This window comes from Gadus chalcogrammus, chromosome 23 (assembly GCF_026213295.1).
Source record: "Gadus chalcogrammus isolate NIFS_2021 chromosome 23, NIFS_Gcha_1.0, whole genome shotgun sequence".
In the NCBI taxonomy this organism is placed as follows: domain Eukaryota; kingdom Metazoa; phylum Chordata; class Actinopteri; order Gadiformes; family Gadidae; genus Gadus; species Gadus chalcogrammus.
In genome coordinates, this window is record NC_079434.1 from 3,830,295 (window position 1) to 3,840,556 (window position 10,262).

At 41.0% G+C, this 10,262-nt stretch overlaps 1 pseudogene; it reads left to right on the forward strand.

Annotated features, from left to right (window-relative positions):
- LOC130376766 (crystallin J1C-like) lies at window positions 1-9,223 on the forward strand (annotated as a pseudogene).
- The last annotated feature ends 1,039 nt before the right edge of the window (window positions 9,224-10,262 follow it).

The following is a 10,262-nucleotide window of genomic DNA, read 5'->3' on the forward strand; positions in this document are numbered from 1 at the left end:
AAAAGCATTGGATCCATGATAAGACATCACATAGCTGACAGCAGTGCTGCTCTGGTCGTTACCACACTGGGAGTTACCTGTGAAACACAGGACTCACGCGGTAAGATACTATACCTCTCCTGTTTTATTAATTGCACTGGTGGTTGTGTCCCAAAGTATATGCCACAGACTTCATGAGATCGGACAATTCAGAAAAGAGAGCGAGACTAACTATCAGATGGCTATTTGAGTATTCTATTGTAGGGTTAGGGTTAGGGTTAGGGTTGAAATGTGTCTGTTTCTCGTATCTTATTACCTTTTCATATATTTTTAGGTGTGTGTGTTACTTTAGTATGTTATAGAATATTATTATTATAAGTTTTATTCTAATGACATTCTAATGTCTTCATTGTCTAAATTATAAATCTGCTTTGGTAATTAACATGCATATTTCCCATGCCAATTAAGCTCTAGCTAAATAAGCAAGCTTAACAAGCAAAATTATGTTGAATTGAGAGAGAGAGTGAGAGTGCCACGCACACACAAACAAAAGAAAGAGAGGAAATGTATTTGAGCTGAACATGTTTTTTTTCAAGCTCCAAAGTTTATGAGAATAAATAATTGTAAAAGGATATGATGTCACATTCTATAACATTCTATCACATTCTTTGACCACAGACCTCCAGATGGCGTCGGACCTGGCTGACAGAGCCATAGGGGCCATTATCGGGGCAGCTGTGGCCGATGCAGCAGGTAAGATAACTTGTTGGGAGAGAGGGTCTTCAACACTCCTTCTATCATTCTTCAAGTAGAAAAAGCTTATGGAAAATACATGGTGGACTTTCCACATGCAAACAAGCAGTACACTAAATGCAAATAACCAACAATAATTAAACTGTTGTCGCGAGGCTTTGCTCCAGCTGCAATCAAATATCAGATGGAGCCCGTAGTGGTATGATCGGATTGCCATTTTCTGATATAGATATACCGTCCAGTTCGCTCTACACTGTCGCAATAGCAGAATCAACTGACCATTCTTCATCTGCGGCAGTCATCTTTGTTGTTGTTGAAAAGGCCTCAACGCTCCCATCATATTAGATAAATGGTTGTGATTGGTCAGTCTTAATCGCACCAGGCAGAAATATTTTTGTATGGGAGGGGAGATAGAGCTTATCGTTGGATATGGTTGATCGTGGTTGGAGAAACTGACAATAGAAACATTTCAAATGCTCTAATGTGTCAGACAACCCTGTTGCCATGTCTCATTATATTATCAAGTCAGGAGGGACCAGCATCTTCAATGAGAAGGCACCCCAATCACCCTAGCAGCATAATCAGTGAGAAGCATGCCTGTGAAAGACATGTTTTCCTCACCGATAACACCTGGACATTCTGATATGCTTTGAGTTGTCCTCACATGGCCTGTCCAAATCATGATCACTTGCACAACAAGTTAGGTTTTAGAGTGCGTACAAAATGTCTACCGTCACACGATTTAAAGTGATATTCTTATTATTGGCTTTGGAAAAATTTCAAATTTATTCAAACCTTTTTCCACATTGAAACCATTAAACCATAGATGTAGCAAATGCAAGCAATGCCGTTACTTTTTTACATTTATATGCAGAGTTTCGCAAAAATAAATAAATACATTGCTTTAGTTTAGTTGCACTTTAGATTGGGTAGTGAATGAATCACACATACAAAACAGCTAGACACTCACATCAAGCTTGGTTGCTGCAAAGCTGTCCAGGGTGCGTTGAATATGGAAAATAGAATAGGGGCTGGAACGCATGCACCTCAACACCAGTGCACACACACCCTCAAAGTGTATCGAATTCAACAAATCAGCCATTAACTAGATGTGTCAGGGTCTGCCATGCCCTGCTCTGGCTCTTTAGATAATTGTGATGTGCTTTAAACAAATTGAATGTAGATCACAGAGAAATATTGAGCATCAGTTAGTTTGGCTATCCCATATCTCTCCCTATGACCTAATGACTCACTCTGTCTCTAATGTCTCTGTCTCTCTCTCGCCCTCAGCCCAGCCCATGCATTGGATCTACAACTTGGACAGCCTGAAGGAAGTGCTGTCAAAACTTGAGCCCTTTCCAGAGTTTCGCGCTGAGTCAGCAAATCCTTTCTACCGCAGGGAGACGGGGGAGCAGACGTGCTACGGAGACCAGGCCTTCGTGTTGCTGGAGTCGCTGAGTCACTGTGGAGGTACAGACACACACATACACACAAACACACAGAGCCAACTGTTAATCATTTCACCTTCTAGTGAAGAGAGCCCATACATGAAACTCGGATGTTGAAAAGCCTGCATGTTTAAAATATTTGGATCAATACAGGTTACATCTGATTATATTTAAAGGCTTTCCAAAAAATAAACACAATTCAGGTCAGCAATCCACACATTTATAACAGATTTTGATTTGGGCCACTCCGAAACTGCCATCACACTAACCATCCTCCCCACTATTGGCAAGGGTGTTTATTTACTATTTTGTACTTGCAAATATAACTTATTGTCTCACTTATTTTCATAAAAATATATGAAGTTAACCCGTATTTAATATTTAATATGAATTGATAATGAAATGCCTGAGCAGATGTGAATGCAGAGGACCTGACCCAGCGCACCTACAGCTTCTTTGGCCCAGGGACCGTTTACGATCTGCCACTCAACGACCCCTACAGACAGAAGGGAGGTAGGCTATGAGTACGATGAGAGAGCCATGAAACATGAAGCAAGTATGAAACACAGTGAAGTGGTACAGAACAAGAATATATGTACAAAACATGAACTAGAAATCAATAGGTTTTACACATAAATTAGTAATAGACTCCTACTTTAGACCACTACATTAAACTGAATAAACTTTAAGATCAAAGTTATTGCATATGTCATTTAAAAATACCACATGTTGTTATTAAAAATACCAAACAACATGCACATTTGTATTGAATATTGCAAGAAATAGCACAAGTGATTGTAACAAATGTTATGTACATCGTTACAAGACAGAGAGGACTTATGTGCTGCACACAAGTGGGATTTACTTCTGCCCATGAACTTTAAAACCATATATATCAAATCGCAACAATTCACAAGGGGTGAAAACAACACATAATTGGTGACTGCCAAAGGGATGCAAGCTTCTGACCTTGAGAAGCTCAATGACAACACTGTTTCTCATGTTCTCACGAAACTTCCCAACTTCCCGTTCCATTCAACATGTTCCCCAATAGTCACACTGATGTCCATGTTTTTGAATGAGAGGTTTTTGATAACTTAAATATAATAATCATCATTTGCATTATAATAATAATGATGATGAGTTTTTTATTCAACTACAGGTACTACAGGGTTTCGGGGTTTATGGCTAGCGCTGCAAACACTTTCTGCCTCTCTCTCATTTTGGTGACAAAAGACAAAATAAATATAACTGAGGACTTAAGTAGTTAGACATTTTGTTGTTAACTCCTCAGGTCCCAAAGCCGAGCTCCCCATAAACGGGCCTTGGCGGAATGCAAGCCTGAAATCTTTCATCAGAAATGTCGACGCCCGCAAAGAAGAGACTGGTAACACACATACTTACTTCCAGACGCACAGATCTTTCACCATTCAATCGTGTGTAACTTTGGCTTAATTATTTAGTTACTCTGGGGTATTTATTTGTTAATGTGTTTGTGTGTGTGTGTGTGTGTGTGTGTGTGTGTGTGTGTGTGTGTGTGTGTGTGTGTGTGTGTGTGTGTGTGTGTGTGTGTGTGTGTGTGTGTGTGTGTGTGTGTGTGTGTGTTTTCTAGGATGTGAGGTGGACTGTCAGATGGACTGTGTCACCAAGATAGCCCCTGTAGTGGCCATGTTCGCCGGGCGCGCCCAGATGCTAGACAAAGTGGAGATGGCCGTGCGTGTCACACAGAATAACGACATCTGTGTTGCCATGGCGCTGGCCGCAGCGAGGTATACTATTAGTGAAGCAGCAGTTTGTTTCACCCATGACAGAAAGGTTTGGGGGTTAATCCCAAAAACCTCAAAACCTCCTTCTTTTACACCTACCTTCTACATGTATTGATGTAATAATTTCTAGTAACTATAAATATAAACATGTATCACTACATTTTTTGTAGTAATGATTATGCAATCCAAGAAAAAGTATGCTTATTTCAGGGTGCAGTTTAGGATTTAGATAGAGAGATAGATAATTTATTGTCCCCTTTAGGAAATTTTTCTCATCAGTGGCATCTAGCGGTGAGGTGGCAGATGCTACCAACTGAATCCCCCCTTCACCCCTCCCTTTGTAACAGCGTAATAGGTGCTACGGTGGCCTGTGAGGTGCCAGAAGCTACGTCCAAAATTATGTTATTGCCTACAACTGTGTCGAGTAGCCCACTTTCAAGTACTATGGAACCTTTATAGATTAATATCGTATCCAGCTATTTATTCTATCAGACTTTAAGTCAAAGCCTTCAAGATAGTGATTATAATTACATTCTTTACATTACATTAATCACATTACCTTCTCAAAATCTTTTACTAAAAGCTACTGTAGAAACATGCAACATGGCAGGCTCCGAGGGCACTCTATGTAGAGATGAAGGGCTCATTCTAAGGTCCGTTCCGCAAGAGGCCACTCAATTCTGCACACTGCCCCTTTAAACATCTTTCCAAACCTTAACAACGTTCAACCTTCTGAATGAGCATGTGGAGGTGGTAGAGTGGTAGGTAGATACTGAATACACATTTGACCAAAGTGTGTGTGTGTGTGGGGGGGGGGGGGGGGTCTGTGTGTGTTTGTCCTGATACTGAATTGATATAATAATGGCTTTAAAGGTTTGTGGAGCATTTCATCCTGAATGGGCCGGATCCTAATGTGTTGGACGCAGTGCTGGGCCAGTTGAAGGACCCCGGGAGGCAGAACCCTCAGGAGTTGGATAAGGCTGTTATTGGTAAGCTTTAAAACACCAAATTAAGAATCATCAATATTTAAAATAATCTCACGTTATCGGGAACACACCCTTTTTCCTTTGATATGATTACCCACTTGGATATTCAGTGGTCATTAGCACTGTGTAGCAACACAATAATATGATACGTTTTTTAATGTTAAAAATAACAACTTGTCAAAATATGCGAACACAAGTTGGTAACCACAATGTAAACACCTCATCCGTGCATGCGTGTGTGTGTGTATGTGTGTGTGTGTGTGTGTGTGTGTATGTGTGTGTATGTGTGTGTGTGTGTGTGTGTGTGTGTGTGTGTGTGTGTGTGTGTGTGTGTGTGTGTGTGTGTGTGTGTGTGTGTGTGTGTGTGTGTGTGTGTGTGTGTGTGTGTGTATTAGCTCACATCAACCAGGTAAAGGGAAACCTAGCCAAGGAGAGCCAAGAGCTCATCCCTGCTGTGTTCACCAACACATGAGGTGAGTCTGGCCAGCCCAGCTCTGGACTGTTGGGCTCAGCAGCAGGGGCTCAGGTCTGTTCACTTGGCATGGGCCCGGCTTCTGCTTCCTGTCAGTATATCCGCTTCTCTCTCTCTCTCTCTCTCTCTCTCTCTCTCTCTCTCTCTCTCTCTCTCTCTCTCTCTCTCTCTCTCTCTCTCTCTCTCTCTCTCACTCTCTATCTGTACGCGTGTGTGTGCTTGTGTGTGTGTGGCCTTTTGATCTTCACACGTTTGCCCAGTCTTCTCTTCCTAACTTATGCTGCAATGGTCTCAGAAATCAAAAGAGGGGCCAGGCCACTGGTTTTCAAAAAAGAAACCTGCTATTTAAAACTATACTCTAAAATGATGAGCTGTGAGTCAAATGCACAGGATTTCTTTGTTACATTAGCCAATGATAATCTCGTAGCTAGGAAATCAGTTTTGTCAAAACCATTGGATGGTGAACTATTGAGGGTACAACGTTAGAGTAAGAGGCCTTTATCATAGAGGTGTATATGTAGGGATGAAAACAAGCTAATTAAGTAAATGTGTCTGCCAGTGCACACATAGGCTACTCATCAAAAGTAACACCTTTGTGCATCCCCGACTTTTACACCTCTATGATAAGAGCCTATCAGATTATTTGGGGCTATTTATACATGTATATCGCAGTTAAAATTAAACACTGTTCTATACTTGGAACTCATTTGTTTATATTTATTCGGAAAAAAAACTGACAATGAGATCTCTCTCTCTCTTACACATATGCAAGAAAGAAAATGCTATAAAGGGAGGAGAAACACGAGACAGGAAGGCTGCCTATTGTAGTAAGAGGAAAAACTTGCTGTGCTTAACTGTTAAAAGTTGTTAAAAAAGGAAAAAGTATATTCATGTAACTTCATGATTTCTTGCAGTTCTGCCCGATGCCCTCCAGGGGGCACTCCACGGGTTGCTGACCCACAGCCGGCTAGAAGAGGCGGTTAGGGACACTATGCGCTGCGGGGGCTGCACTTCCAGCCGTGCCTCCTTCATCGGTGCTTGTTTTGGCGCGCAGGTAAGAGGGGCCCTCCATACAACATCATTATGCTGTATGGAGGCCGAGATACACTGGAACAAAGATGTATAGCTTTGTCTCTTGGTATTCAAAAACACCAAGATCATTCGATGGACTGCTGAATATTACAATATTAAGAGACACAACAATGTGGTACAATTACACTTCTAAACACTTGGCTCCATATCAATGTATGCCGTTGTTGCCTCCTACACTGGGACTCAGCTGGCTTCTACCATCCAAACGCTGGACCAACTGGCTTGATGTTTTTTCCAGACTGGTGTGCAGGGGATTCCTGAGTCATGGAGGAACAGTACTTTCAGATACCCACTGCTGATCCAGCTGGCAAATAAAGTGGTCAACTCCCAGCAAGACACGGCTTAGCTTGGAACCAGCATCGAAGGAAAGAAGGAAGGAAGGAAGGAAGGAAGGAAGGAAGGAAGGAAGGAAAGAAAGAAAGAAGAAGAAAGAAAGAAAGAAAGAAAGAAAGAAAGAAAGAAAGAAAGAAAGAAAGAAAGAAAGAAAGAAAGAAAGAAAGAAAGAAAGAAAGAAAGAAAGAAATTTAAGACGTAGCTATTTTGCCATCAATTGGTTATTACATTATACATGTTTCCTTTGTGAGAGCTGAAGGTGTGGTAAGGCTTTGGCATGGCAATACATGACAGTTTCTTTCGAAAGTCGTAGACTGAATGAAACTTGAGTATTCCTTGACGTGTCAAAGTTGTACCTCTAACTTAGGAAAAGTAGTTGTTTAAAGGTCAGATCCTTGAACTGTAGCAATAAGAAGAACCATAAGCTCTTCTGAGGAATAAATAAAGTCACATATTCAGCATCTATAGGTTTATACATTTGATGATTTTACAATGTATTGATTCAGAGATAAGATGACACTTGTAAAAAAAAGATCGGAGATATATCCTGAACTAACTTAAGCAAATAAAACTTTCTAACCGGCAAGCTACAGGACTATGCAAGACAAGAGCAAACCAGAACAACATATAATTTTTGTAATTTTGAAAGGAATAAAAACATTAGTCTGACCGACTGACCCCCACATCCACATCCACAAAAAGAATTTCACCAATAAATTTGAACATTCTCTAAAGTGAAAAGGCTGCATGCCAAAGTCCTTATGTATTTGGCAGATTGGTTTGGTTTCTTAAGGAAAATATACTGTTGCAACGACCAGAAGCTGCAGTAATCATGATCACATATTAGGCAAACGGTTCAAAGTCGGGTTTTTAATATCAAGGTTTAACATTTTCAAGTGCTATCCTCTAATTTCTAGCATTAGACAGTTATAAGGTGTAATGCCTTTCTGCTTAATGCCCTATACATATATAAAAAGAAACCTTATATAATCCATGAAAAAAAAGGGAATAGTGGGGAACAGCCTATATACTACACGTGAGCACTCCAAAAATAAACAAGATACAACTTTTTGCCTGAATTTATTTTTATTCTACTTAATTTAAGAATGCTTGATTCTGATTGGCTGGGAGGAGGGCATTAAACCGGCAGGTTGCCCGCTGATTTGTTGGTTCTACTTGCTGCTGACTTAGCACAGCGTCATCAAATAGTAGATCAATACGCCTTGAATTTCAGCTTTCAAAACGAGAGCAGGTAAATTGTAAAAAATGCATTAAACTGTAATCGGAAAACGCACATATATGCTATAGACCATATAGTATCTATGGTATAAAGGCTGGGACGAATTTCAAATTATAAATATGTAGGCCTGCACTTTATGTTGAAAGTATAGGCCGTCGCGATTCCCATTGAAACGAATGGCGGGGTGATTATTCTTCAAAACGAGAGCTGGTAAATTGTGAAAAATGAATTAAACTGAAATCAGACATGCGGTTATATCACATTGCGCCATCTTAGGAGGTTCACGTGTAGCATACTAATAATCGTTATTGTTAGCTACATTATCCTCTTTAGCAAACCAGCTCGAAAACAAACAACAAAACTTGGGATAATCACCGAGAGGCAGGGCAATGAACATTTTGATATGCCCGGCCGGCTTGTGGACGGTATCCTTTCACGAGCCGGGCATATCAAACTGTTTATTGCCCTGCCTTGAGGGGATTATTCCATTAATTCTACTTCTTGCTTGCCGACATAATAAAACAATTCAAATACTTTAATAATTATGCTTTTTCTTATTCGTATGCCATGCTAATTAAATGTATACTCTTTTTGAGTTCATCTTCCTCAAAAAGTAGTTTTGAGGAATTACGATCAATAAAACATGCATTCCTCATCATCTGTCAGATCTCGGAAACGGGTATCCTTGGCCTTGTCTTTTGCTTTTGTCGTTCCGTCGTCCTCGTCGCTCTTTAACCAGTCCTCAAACGTCTTCCCTACTAGTCTCCAAATACATTAAAATTGACAATGAATTCGTCCATTTTGTAGCTAATTAGTTTATACAAGGCTGCATCTGATTACTAGTTTAATAACGTAGGTGCTACATTTTATATCGTTAGCGAAACTATGTATCGACTGACCCTCTTATATCGATTTCCGATGCATTTTAGAAACTTTTAAACAAGGTTTATTTTTACAATGGACCTGTTTGGCATGTTTTACAATGGCCCTCCCATGTTTGAAATTTCTGTGATGGAAAAAAATACAAGCGGCGTATTGGTCTACTATTGGATGACACTGTGATCAGTCAGCTGCAAGTACAACTGACAAGTCAGCGGGCAACTATGGCGACACATTAGTGCCATAATTCACTGATGTGATAAAAGATGCATTCGGGCGTATTTTATTATTCCACACGCGTTGATCTTAACTGCGAGCGCGCAAATGATCTCTGTGCGTGCAAAACAGCCTCTCGCGCGCGCAAATTACCTCAGCGTGCGCATAACAGCCTCTCGCGTGTGCAAAACCTCTCGCGAAAGATGTTTTTACGCTCTCGCTCGAATTTAATTTTGGCACTATGGGGGAGGGAACCAAGGCAGGGCGGGCTTTCCTATGATTGGCCGTTTCTGAAGCGCGATATTTGATTGACAGCCCTCCTCTCATTCAATTCTGAATTGTACAGAAAATGGCTGAAACGATAGTTACGTATTGTAACTCCAGATTCTATGAGTATAGGCGCAGCCTTTTAAGTGTCGGCCTCATTGTCCTTTAAATAGCTGAAGAAAAGCTGTTTATTGGGAGCAGAACGTCCGCCGGCGCCCGACTATATCTGCGAAATGCGGACGTCGTTGAGGCACACCGCACGCGGACGTAATTGAGGCCCACGCTGTTGGTGGTCGGGGATTACACATTTTTCAGTGCTACGGCTCACGCCAGGGATAACCCAATAGCGATAGCCTTAAAAGGCTGCGCCTATACTCATAGAATCTAGAGTTACAATAAGTAACTATCGTTTCAGCCATTTACTGTACAATTCAGAATTGAATGTGAGGAGGGCTGTCAATCAAATATCGCGCTTCAGAAACGGCCAATCATAGGAAAGCCCGCCCTGCCATGGTTCCCTCCCCCATAGTGCCAAAATTAAATTCGAGCGAGAGCGTAAAAACATCTTTCGCGAGAGGTTTTGCGCGCGCGAGAGGCTGTTATGCGCGCGCAGAGATCATTTGCGCGCTCGCAGTTAATATCTACGCGTGTGGAATAATATAATACGCCCGAATGCATCTTTTAAATCACATTAGTGAATTATGGCACTAATGTGTCGCCATAGGCAACCTACCGGGTTAATGTCCTCCTCCCAGCCAATCAGAATCAAGCATTCTTAAACATGCAGAATAATACATTGTATTGCACGCACAGCAAGACCGTGCAATGCAT